The sequence below is a fragment of the Helianthus annuus genome, chromosome 4, assembly GCF_002127325.2.
Source record: "Helianthus annuus cultivar XRQ/B chromosome 4, HanXRQr2.0-SUNRISE, whole genome shotgun sequence".
Classification (NCBI taxonomy): Eukaryota; Viridiplantae; Streptophyta; class Magnoliopsida; order Asterales; family Asteraceae; genus Helianthus; species Helianthus annuus.
This window is the reverse complement of record NC_035436.2, coordinates 36,700,316-36,713,140: the sequence shown is the minus strand read 5'-3', so window position 1 is coordinate 36,713,140 and position 12,825 is coordinate 36,700,316.

Here is a 12,825-nt window from a genome sequence, read left to right as displayed (position 1 = left end):
AGTTCACGCATTTCTATGTTGTCCACAAAACAATCTATTTCAATGTTTTTGTCTTCCATTATCCTTAACCGCAATAACGTCCTCTTTGGCAACTCAAGCTCCCTTATTACATTACTCCATCCGTCAGTTATAACCGATTCACCACTTACACTTCTCAGGGTGCGAGATGGTAAGGCGCTTTAGCGACAGGGTTGGCTCCAGGAATGAGGTCGATACGAAAGCCGATATCACAACTCGGAGGTAAGCCTGGGAGATCTTCAGGAAACACCTGGGGAAATTCACAAACAACGGGGACATCTTTCACTTCTGTCTTTCCTTTCTGTTCCTTCTCCGCTACTACAATGTTGGCCAAGAAAGCTTTGTATTCCTTGCGGAGATACTTGCTAGCTTGGACGCATAACATAAGCTTGAGATCCCTCGAAGCAGTTTCACCATAAACACACAATACGTCACCATTCGCGAGCGAAAATCAAATCATCTTATCAAAGCACACAACTTTAGCATGGTTTTCGCGAAGAAAGTCCATGCCTACTATGATGTCAAAACTTCCGAGTTACATCGGAATAAGGTCGATTGGGAAGATGTGATTGTTGAGCTCAAGAGTACAATCACGAAGAACAGAATTGACAGCGACGATTCTTCCGGTGGCGACTTCAACATCGAACGTCGAGGGGAGATGGGAGCGCTTACGATTAAGGAGCTTCTCGAACTCAAACGATACAAAACAGTTATCGGCTCCAGTATCAAACAAACACGAAGCATAAATACCATTCATGAGAAACGTACCATTGACAACATTGTTGTCAGCCTGGGCCTGGCACACATTGATGTTGAAAGTTCTGGCGTGGGCGGCTTGTTGCTGTTGCTGCTGCTAAGGCTGTTGCTGAGGTTACTGCTGCTGGGGCTCTTGTTTCACAACCCTGTTCGGGCACATGTTCGCGAAATGGTTGGGATCACCAAACGCGAAGCTGACTCTGGCGTTGACCACGGGTGCCTGGGCCGCTTGTTGGCCTTGAGGAGCAATGAGAAGAGCTTGTTGAGCAGGAGCGGGAGCTGCGGTGTTGCGGGGGCTGGTTCGACAATTGCGGTGAAATATCCATACATATTGCAGTGTACGCAAAATCTGCAGGAGATTCCCACCGGGTGATGGTAGGTGCATGTCGGGCAGGCAGGGTGGGGACCGGTGTACACGCGCTTTGCAGGCGGCGCGTAGGTGACTGGTGCTGGAACTGATCGGTGTTGTTGTCGCTGAGTGGGTACCGCTTGGAGAGGAGCAGCGGTAGTGACAGCACAGTTGTTGTTGCTGGAATTTCTGTTGTTGTTCTTCCTCTTGCGGCGAGAGGACTTCAATGATTGCGGGGCAGCGGCAGCGGAGTCAGGAGTTGGTGCGGCGGTAGCTTGGTGCAGGTTCTTCGAAGCTTTATCCCAAAAACCAGCTTTTACTCGCTTGTCATTGATTTCAGCGGCAAGCAAGTAGGTTTCTTCGATTGTTGCTGGCTTTGAAGCATGCATAAAATCTGCAACACAGTCTGGCAGAGCTCGAATGTACTTCTTGATCGTCATGTCAGTAGTCTTGACTTGATCAGGGCAGATAATACTGAGCTGCTTGAAGTGAGCAATGAGAGCAGCGTTGTCACCATCTTTCTGCTTAATGAGCCAGAATTCGTCCTCCAACTTTTGGCGCTCATGGGGAGGGCAGAACTCTTCGAGCATGACGTTCTTCAACTCGTCCCACGACAGACCATAAGCTGCATCGTTTCCGTATTTGTTCGTCTCGGCCGTCCACCAGTCTAAAGCGCGGGACTGGAAGACGCTGGTAGCATTCGGTGTGCGGAGATTGTCAGGACATCCATTCTGACGCAGGGTGACCTCGATCGAATCGAACCATTGAAATAAAGTCGTAGGGCCTTCTTCGCCAGTGAATTCTTTCGGTCCGCATGCCTTAAACTACTTGAAGCTAAACCTAGATTTTAGCGAGTCTGTCCTTGACTCTTCAGACGATTTGCTCATATTCTCATACAGTTCCTGTCACACCCCGATTTCCACGTGTTTCACCGGTGGGCCCGGTGGGGGATTACCGTGACGTAGTTGGCAACAATATAGTCAAACCACAATATTTAAATGCACAGCAGAAGCCTAAAGATAGATTATATTTCAACCATTGATTGTAATATCCAAGTATCACGAATAGTCGAAAATAAATCCACAGTGGATCAAAATAAAAATATTGTTCAACAGATATGGCATCCCAAGCTTGCGAGACTCTAATAATGCTTAAGGAGTGGCCAGCCTATTTCGTACAGAACCTGCATTTAATCTTTTGGGGAAAATACATCGGTTTACACTGGTAAATACATTTAACCGACACTTTTGTAAAATGTTTAATAAAATTGATTTGAATGCATAAGGCACAAACTCTTTATAACTTGGGATAATTTATTAATTAAATCTTGTAAAAGAATTACATGTTCACTATGCGTTCGGTCGCCCGGATCGTGCCGGGTTTAAGGTTAATAGACACGCACAAAGCATAAAGCCGTGGCGGGAAAACCAACGGTTATACCATTAATTAATATAGACACATTGTCGGGTGTACGCCTACACCCGCGTGTCGGGGTCGTGGCCATTTCGTAAAATGATGCCAAGGATATCCGGGACATGGGCATTAAGCTCCCAAAGGCGTAAAGCCAACAAAACCAATTGTTAAACGGGTCACATTGATAATACCCAGCTACTAATGAGTTGGGGTCAATTGCTCGACCAAGCGGTATTTTAAATACCGTAACCCAAGCCCGTATAACGGAAAATAAGTTAAAAGTATTTACCTGAGCAAGTAATAACCTCAATCAAATAAATGCAAGTTTCTTTTACTGGTCTCCTACTGTGGAACGAAGGTTTAAACAACCTATTAGAATCCAAACGGGTCTTTAATCTAGCCTTAGCTTAGACCGGTTAGTTTCAAAGGATAATTACGGTTTAATCGCGTGAAAGGCGAAAACCGGGAATGGAATGTGGTTTGGGCCCAACAAGTTTGAAGACTTGTTTTATATGGGTATAATAACCACACTCTGGAGTTGTGTAAACTAGTTACATAAACCGTTTGAGTAAACTAGGTTTGGGCCCAACAAGGTTTGACCCGTTTCAGCTAGTTTGTGTAAACTAGTTACATAAACCGAACCGTGCGCGCAAAAAGGCGTAACGGGTAACCTGGTCCTAAGAGAGTCCTAAGGCATAACTAAATCATACCATAACGGGTCAGAACTGAAGTCAAAGAAAAAGTCAAAGTTTTGCGACTTTCGGTTCCGAACCGGGTCAAAATAGTAAATGGTCGGATCAAACAAGTTTAGACTAGTTAATATACTTATTATCATGTTATATGAGTGTTAAAACAGGTTACACGCCATCTACATTACTGATTATGCATAAAATCGCAAAATAGCATTCTGTTGACTTTTTCTAAGCAAGTTTGACTCGACATTCGGACTAGTTAGAGTGGGAATCAGAGGGTGCCCTTTTAGGGGTTTAAAGCCTACATGATTACCAACATATAATTACCTTTGATTCGACAAACCACTAGACCATTTGTGAATTATCGTCAAGTCATTCGTTAATTACGACGGATTGACTTTTAAGCTATTACTATGTAAAAACTAAACCACAAAGGGTTAGGCACACTTATGGAAGTTTGGTACACGACCAGAGATGCTAGAAGAGTGTTCTTGAGCTCCAGATGTGATCAAGAAAGCAGATTGAGGTGTGTTTCTAAAGTGTTCACAACAAGGCCTTTTATAGTGAAATTTGGAGCATGGGATCATTACAACTAAGTCTATAATTGTTCATGGATGATCAACAACTGTCCCTGAGTGTTAGGGGACGTTTAGGGGGCGCCCATGCTTTCATAATTGCCATATAAGTCGGTTAAAACAGCAAACAGTGAACCTGTCTACGTTTTCTGCAACTGGGGCCTTGACGCGGCCCGTGTAAGAGGTCAGCCTACCTTTACGCGGGTCGCTGAATCCTATTGTCAGAGCTCGGATCCACACTGCCCGCGCGGCCCGCGTAAGCTCCATCAATTCTTTAACGCGGCCAGCCTGAAGCTTAATTTCCAAGATTTTCAAATCTTTTGTAATTATTGCCCTGGCCTTTCGGTTTCGAAGGGGTAACTTTGCGATTTGGGCCTCGATTATTTACGAATAAGGGCCTCGAAACTTTTACCCAACTTATTAACCCTTGGTTAATTTATTATTACCCGAAATGCCTTAACTTTCAAAGTTTGACGCTTTTAACCCTTATTAACGAATTCGATCATAACTTTCTCGTTTTGAATCGGAACTTCACGAAATTTATATCGCGCGTTCTAGTGAGTATAATTTACCATTACAAAGCCTCGGGTATGCCCAAAGGTCACTCAGAGGTATAACTTAAACATGTTGACACATTTGGCCCCTGTAGTTTGTAATTCCTGACTTTCTTCCACAATTCGTCCCGTACGATCCGTGATTCATTCGTTTGAAGGTACGAGCATCATTTAGGGTTACTGTACAATATATTTATCCCTTGTTGGCATTTTTAACCCTCGAATTTGCATATTTTCAATGTTTGTCAACTTTGGTCCTTTATTTAGTATTTAATGCCACGTGTAAACTTATGACACGTGTCAATACATCATTGGACGCAAAAATTTCGAGGTGTTACATCCTCACCCCCTAAAAAGAAATCTCGACCTCGAGATTTATTGAAATAAATGAGGGTACTTTTCTTTCATCGTGGACTCTACCTCCCACGTGTATTCGGGACCTCTACGGGCATCCCATTTTACCTTCAGAATCGGTATATACTTCCTGCGAAGTTTCTTAACCTGTCGATCCTCGATCGACACAGGTTTCTCAATGAACTTTAAGCTCTCGTCGATGTGTACATCTGTATGCGGTATAACCAGTGATTCGTCAGCGAAACACTTCTTCAGGTTACAGATGTGGAACACATTGTGGATACCACTGAGCTCTTCCGGTAAGTTTAATTTGTAGGCAACCGATCCGACACGTTCGATTACCTCGAAAGGTCCAATATATCTCGGGTTTAACTTGCCTTTCTTACCGAATCACATCACCCCCTTCCAGGGTGATACCTTAAGCAAAACCTTGTCGCCTACTTCGAAATTGAAAGGCTTACGCTTCAAATCTGCGTAGCTTTTCTGCCTGTCTCAGTCAGCTTTCAATCGATCGCGAATTTGGACAATCTTGTCCGTTGTTTCAAATATTATATCAGGTCCTGTCATCTGGAAATCTCCAACTTCTGCCCAACAAACGGGCGTTGTACACTTTCTACCATATAAAACTTCAAAAGGTGCAGCCTTAATGCTCGTATGGTAGCTGTTGTTATAGGAGAACTCGACCAAGGGTAGGTGGTTATCCCAACTACCACCTAAGTCGATCGCACATGCGCGAAGCATGTCTTCCAACGTTTGGATTGTACGCTCACTCTGTCCATCTGTCTGAGGGTGGTAAGCCGTACTGAAGTTCAAACGTGTACCCAAAGATTGCTGGAAGCTTTTCCAAAAGTGTGACGTGTATCTGGTATCTCTATCAGAGATGATAGACACAGGTACTCCATGAAGGGCTACAATCTTGTCTACAAACAACTGTGCTGACTTAGTCAGTCTATCGACTATTACCGATATTGTATCGTTTCCCTTCTTTGTCTTTCGCAATTTGGTGATGAAATCCATCGTCACCATTTCCCATTTCCACTCGGGAAGTTCAGGCTGTTGTAGCAAGCCTGACGGCTTTTGGTGTTCAGCCTTCACTTGCGCACAAGTCAAACACTTTGCGTCGTAGGTGGCTATAGACTTCTTCAAGCCTATCCACCAAAAGTTTGCCTTCAAGTCCTGGTACATTTTATCAGCACCAGGATGAACGGAATATCGGGAACTGTGGGCTTCCTGGAGGATAACGTCACGAAGACCTCCATAAACAGGAACCCATATCCTTCCATTCAATCTCAGAATTCCATCTTTGCCATAGGATAACTGCTCTTCAGTTACTCCTAACTTTTCGTTTGGATAGTTAGCTTCTAACACAGCCTCTTTCTGTGCAGCTAACAATCTCTCATTCAGACTGTTCTTGATTTCAATGCTCTTGGCATTGATCCTTATTGGTTTCACTCTTTCTTTCCTGCTCAAGGCATCTGCGACTACGTTGGCCTTGCCTGGATGGTATCTTATTTCGCAGTCATAATCGTTTAGAGTTTCCATCCAACGTCGCTGCCTCATATTCAGATCTTTCTGATTGAACAGATGCTGAAGGCTTTTGTGATCAGAATAGATCACAAATTTAATGCCGTATAAGTAATGCCTCCAAAGCTTTAGTGCAAACACAACGGCACCCAACTCCAAGTCATGGGTGGTGTAGTTCTTTTCATGCACTTTCAATTGTCGCGAAGCATAGGCAATCACCTTGCCCCTCTGCATAAGCACACAACCCATACCGGTGTGCGATGCATCACAATATACGACAAATTCTTCCATTCCTTCCGGCAATGTCAACACTGGAGCATTGCTCAGCTTCTGTTTGAGGACATGAAAAGCTTCTTGCTGTTTAGGGCCCCAATTAAACTTTATATTCTTCCTAGTTAAGGAAGTTAGGGGTGCAGCAATTCTTGAGAAATTTTCGATGAAGCGTCTGTAGTATCCTGCTAGACCTAGGAAACTGCGAATCTCCGTAGGTGTCTTCGGCTCCTGCCAGTTCATGACGGCTTCAACTTTGGTGGGATCCACCTGGATACCACGCTCGTTGACTACATGTCCAAGGAACTGGACTTCTCGTAGCCAAAATTCACATTTAGAGAATTTGGCATAAAGCTTTTCTTGGTGAAGCAGTTTAAGAATACATCGGAGATGCTTCTCATGGTCAGCTTGACTTTTAAAGTAGATGAGGATGTCATCGATGAAGACAATGACAATTTATCCAAATAAGGCTTACAAACGCGATTCATGAGATCCATGAATGCGACAGGTGCATTTGTGAGCCCAAAAGGCATCACTAGGAACTCGAAATGACCATAACGAGTCCTAAATGCAGTTTTGTGCACATCTTCATCCTTGACCTTCAATTGATGGTACCCTAACCTCAGGTCAATCTTGGAAAAGTAGCTCGCTCCTTGCAACTGATCGAACAGATCGTCGATCCTAGGCAAAGGATACCTATTCTTGATTGTAACTTTATTCAGCTCACGGTAATCGATGCATAGACGCATCGAACCATCTTTCTTCTTGACGAACAGGATTTGTGCTCCCCAAGGAGATGAACTTGGTCTAACAAACCCCTTGGCTAGCAGATCATCTAGCTGCGTCCTCAATTCTTTCATTTCCGTGGGTGCCAATCTATAAGGTGCTCACGTAATAGGCGCGGCTCCTGGAATGATGTCGATACTGAATTCCACTTGCCTATCTGGTGGCAAACCAGGCAGTTCTTCCGGGAAAACTTCAGGATAGTCAGAGACGACTGGGATGTCTTCAATTCTGGGTTTCTCCTCACCGATAGTCACCTGTGCCATATAAATGACACATCCTTTCTTCAAACATCTGGATGCCTTTAGCATAGATACATGTGCAGGCAATCCATGTCGAGTATCTCCTTGGATGGTAAGCGGTTCTCCAGACGGAGTCTTGATCACCACTTGCTTCTTGTTGCACACAATTTGGGCTTGGTTATGCGATAACCAATCCATACCCAATACTACGCCGAAACCAGCTAGTTTAAAAAGTAATAGGGATAAAGGAAATGAGTGATTCCTAATGGATATAACACATCTATCTAAAAAAGTTGAGACTGTTCCCATAGTCCCATCAGCTAGTTCTACTTCGTATTTTACATTCAAGGTTTTAACAGGCAATTTTAACAACTCGCAGAACTTATCATCCACAAAGGATTTATCTGCTCCAGAATCAAACAATACTCTTGCGTATACATCATTGATAAGAAACGTACCGGTTATGACGTTGTCGTTCTGGATGGCCTCTTGAACGTTCATCTGAAAGACCCTCGCATTGGTCTTTTTCCCATCTTCAGCCTTCTTCACTATCTTCGGGCAGTTAGTCTTGATGTGCCCCTTCTTATTGCAACTATAACAAGTTGCATCCTTGAGTTTCTTGTACTCAAGGGTCCTATGCTCAGAGGACTTGCATATCCCACACGCCTTCGGCTGGGATTTCTTTTCAAACCTGCACCTTCCAAAATGGTGCTTCTGACAGACCTTGTACATGGGCTTATCGCCCGACTGTCGATCATTCTTCTTGTTCTCTGACCCCTTCTTGTGGTCATGATTGCCCCGATGCTTCTTGTTAGATCTACGTGAATCATCATCTTCACGTTTCCTCTTCTCACTATCAGCATTTCTCAACGATCTCTGTCTCACTGCATCCTGTGTGAGAGACAGAGATATATCTGCCACGGACCTAAAGGTAGCAGGCCTAGAAGCCTTCACGCTAGCCTTTATCTCAGGGGCCAAACCCCCAATGAAACGCGCGATCCGTTTGGGTTCCGGTGTAACAAGGTACGGAACCAATCTCGACAGAGTGTTGAAAGTCGTGAGATAAGCCTGGCAATCCAGGTTCTTCATGACCAACGATAAGAAGTCGGACTCTATCTTCTCGACCTCGTGCTGAGGGCAGTAGTTTTCCTTGATGAGAGCAATAAATTCCTCCCATGTCATGCTATACAAAACAGCCTTCCTAGAGGCTTGAACCAAAGATCTCCACCACGCTAGGGCTTCACCCTTGAACGACTGGGATACAAACTTCACCACGTCTCTCTCAGCACAACCACTTATGTCCACAACTGTATCCATTTCGTCTAGCCAGGTCATACAATCTACCGCGCCCTTTTCTCCAGTAAAATCTCGGGGTTTGCAAGAAACAAAATACTTATACGTGCAACCCCTGGCGCGAGGTGCGTCATTGACCACCTTTTTCTTAGGATGGACACTATTCTCATTGGATGAGTGCCTATCGTCGTCCTTCTTAGGCTTAGACGGAGTCGAGGGTGGTTTGCTGTGAGATTTAGAATGGGTTTTTGGCTTTGAGTGTGGTGTAGATAGGGTTCTGCTTCGAGACTCGGTGTATTCTTCGTACTTCCGATCCAAGGCTGCCTTAACAGCGCCGTCTACTAGAGCTTTTATTTCAGCGCCCCTTATATGAATTTGGGCGTTATCATTGTCATCCTCCTTCGAATGACTATTAACTTCATTTGGGTCACCCATCGTGATCTTGATCTGCTACAAGGAATATGACAGAATTCTATTTAGGAGTTTATTATGGAATTGTCTTTTATGACAATTCATTAACCATGGTAAACATAGACCACATCTGGTTAATTTATTACTCACTTTATTTAGGATTTGAATATAACTTATCCTATTTACAAATAATATTGTTAGGGGCACAAAAGCCTAGTCACAAGGACGTTTTTATAATATAAGTCGGGATCACAGAGAATCAAGGCATGAAGGTTTGAACCGTAGTCCTTTTACTTTTTCTGACAGGGAGTCATAGACTACAACTGCCTTTTGTCTATATGACAATAAGTATGGCCCGTAGGCACTTCATCACTAACGGATGTTCGATAATTGATCATCTCTATTGACGATTTAACCCTTGATTTACAAATCATTAATTTGGGTTTTAGAATCCTTTGAAGGATTCTTTTATAAGAATGACATGTGCGATTTTAACGAATCACATCTGCCAAGAACGTTAACATGTTTACAGAGGTTAACAGGAATCTGAATCTTTTAATCAGGTCTTACCATCTTGGCCGGGTCTTATAATGACACCAGGCTAGGTTTCACCATTAAGATTCTTTATTTAGTAGACAGATTAATTTAAAAGGAATGAGTTTTGATTTATTTCATATAAGAATGTATCTAATCACCAAAAATGAAATTTATAACTTAACATTTCATTAATCATAATAATGATTACACATTGCCCTAAACGGGACTTTTAAATAGACAAAATACCTACGCAGAGGTTTACAGAAAACAAGTCCACGCAGGGACCAAATACAAGGATAGATGTCCGCACAGGGACAAAAAGATAAGTCCACGCAGGGACTGAAAAGGCAATTGTCCACGCAGGGACTAAACATAATAAATGTCCACACAGGGACTTGATATAAAATAGAAATTACATTAGAACATATAAAGACTAATGATCTCGCTTCTTCTTCCCCTTTAATAGGTTTGCTAGGCCTTTAAGGAATCCACGATTGTTCTTGCGTTCTTGCTCAAAGTCTCGTTCCACTCGGTTTAGACGGTGGAGGATTTCTTCTTGCTCCGGTGGAGAAAAACGTGGCTGCTGCGACGGCTGCTGAACCGGAGATCTAGGAGGTGCTGGATACCCATGAGCTGCGTATCCTAATCCCCAAGGATCCCCATAAGGTCTGTCGGGATGGAGGGCGTTGTAATTAGCCGCTACCACGTATGGGTCGGCATCATAATTATAGTTGTAGTGCGTGTGAGTCGACTGCTCAAACGGGTTGTACGCGGTGGAACCAGCGTACGCTGGTATCGGATTGTCATAGCCGAATGGTGGCGGAGATGGTGCAACTGGTGCAGAATTCACCTCTGCAGGGTGACCCGAAGGTTCCCCTAACTGTGGTTCTTCAGGCACTGGCGGAAAGTGACTTGCACTCGAGTGGCGAGGGGTGCTAAAGTGGAATTCCCCTCCTCGGGTAGACATCCGCGCGCCTGATCTCCTACGCCTTGGCGGATCAGGAGGTGCTGGTTGAACTGGTGGCGGTGGCGTAACTGCCACGAAACGCGAATCCTCGGAGGGATCCTGCTGCTGCTGCTGCTCATGAGGCGAGAAGTGGTGAGAAGGTGTGAAGTACCAATCACACTGGTTAAACCTCGCCTGGTAACTGTCGGGACCTTGATAGGGTGTTCCATGAAAGGATGACCCATCAGAGATCTCGATAGGATGGTTGGGAGTACCTCGTGCAGGTTCTATGGGATCCGTGTCTTCATCCATATCTACCGCATTATCTTCGGAGAAATGGTCTTCTGGTCCTAAAGGGTTATAACCTATTGGTTCTTGGACATAATCAGCCGGGTTGAACTGGCCTTGGAAGAAAGGAGTAGGATCGCCATAGGAACGGTGCGAAGCAGATCGCTGGAGAGGTATAAACGAAGGTTGAGGGCTACTGGGCTCGTTCTCCGAGTTTGGTCCAAAAGAGTGACGGTATGAAGGTGTCGAACTGTGTGAGGTAGAACGTCTTGCTGGCTCAAAGAGGTTTCTTCTACGTCTCTGAGGCTCTTCGCTCCTCGTGCTGGAAGGAGCTCGCATGTTTGAAGGTCCGGCCTCATGATCATTATGAGTAGTGATCGGCCCTTTGCCTCTTCCTCCTCTTCTAATTGCTGGTGGCATATTTCCTGCTTAACAAATCCTTAAATCACAATAAATAATGAAAGACAAACTGGAATAACAATTCGAATTTGTCATATGTTCTTGTCTAGACTCAAGTACGTGCAATTGTGTCATTGAGATTAAACACATAAGGATAGTGTTTAATTCACTCAACGTTGGCTCTGATACCAACCTGTCACACCCCGATTTCCACGTGTTTCACCGGTGGGCCCGGTGGGGGATTACCGTGACGTAGTTGGCAACAATATAGTCAAAAACCACAATATTTAAATGCACAGCGGAAGCATAAAGATAGATTATATTTCAACCATTGATTGTAATATCCAAGTATCACGAATAGTCGAAAATAAATCCACAGGGGATCAAAATAAAAATATTGTTCAACAGATATGGCATCCCAAGCTTGCGAGACTCTAATGATGCTGAAGGAGTGGCCCGCCTATTTCGTACAGAACCTGCATTTAATCTTTTGGGGAAAATACGTCAGTTTACACTGGTAAATACATTTAACCGACACTTTTGTAAAATGTTTAATAAAATTGATTTGAATGCACAAGGCACAAACTCTTTATAACTTGGGATAATTTATTAGTTAAATCTTGTAAAAGAATTACATGTTCATTATGCGTTCGGTCGCCCGGATCGTGCCGGTTTTAAGGTTAATAGACACGCCACAAAGCATAAAGCGGTGGCGGGAAAACCAACGGTTATACCATTAATTAATATAGACACATTGCCGGGTGTACGCCTACACCCGCGTGTCGGGGTCGTGGCCATTTCGTAAAATAATGCCAAGGATATCCGGGACATGGTCATTATGTTGGATCGTCGTTAACCCTGAATGAGTCGATCAGAAGAGTTGTTTATCTAATTCAAAGGCGGAATCAGTGAATTAGACGCTCAAACTAAATATAATGCTTCTTATATTGATTCTTGACAATGTTTACAACCTGGAAGCAATTTGGTAGCACTTCGTTACACTTTCAGATCCGTTCCAAATGAACTAACATGTGCACTATATATAGTGTTTGTGGTTCGCTTATGTGACCATGTCATATGAGCGGACCTGTGTGATGTGTGTGGTTCGCTTATATGGACAATGTCCATATAAGCGGACCTCCTTGCTTAACCATCACTTTTCAGTTCTCGAACCTCGTGCACAGGATATTCTAACCTATCCTATTCTATTACATGATACAAGACGAAGTCAATAGACGTATTGCACTAACAGACTCCCCCTCGGATATTGACGAAGTCTTCAGTAACCATTCTCTGTTATGCCACCTCTTCAGTCTTGATCATCTTGCCATCTTATTCAGATTGTAACAATGTAAGTATCCTTCAACCTTTCTCTTTGATCATATTCTCTCTTTGACTTTTTCACCAAGATCTCATCATTA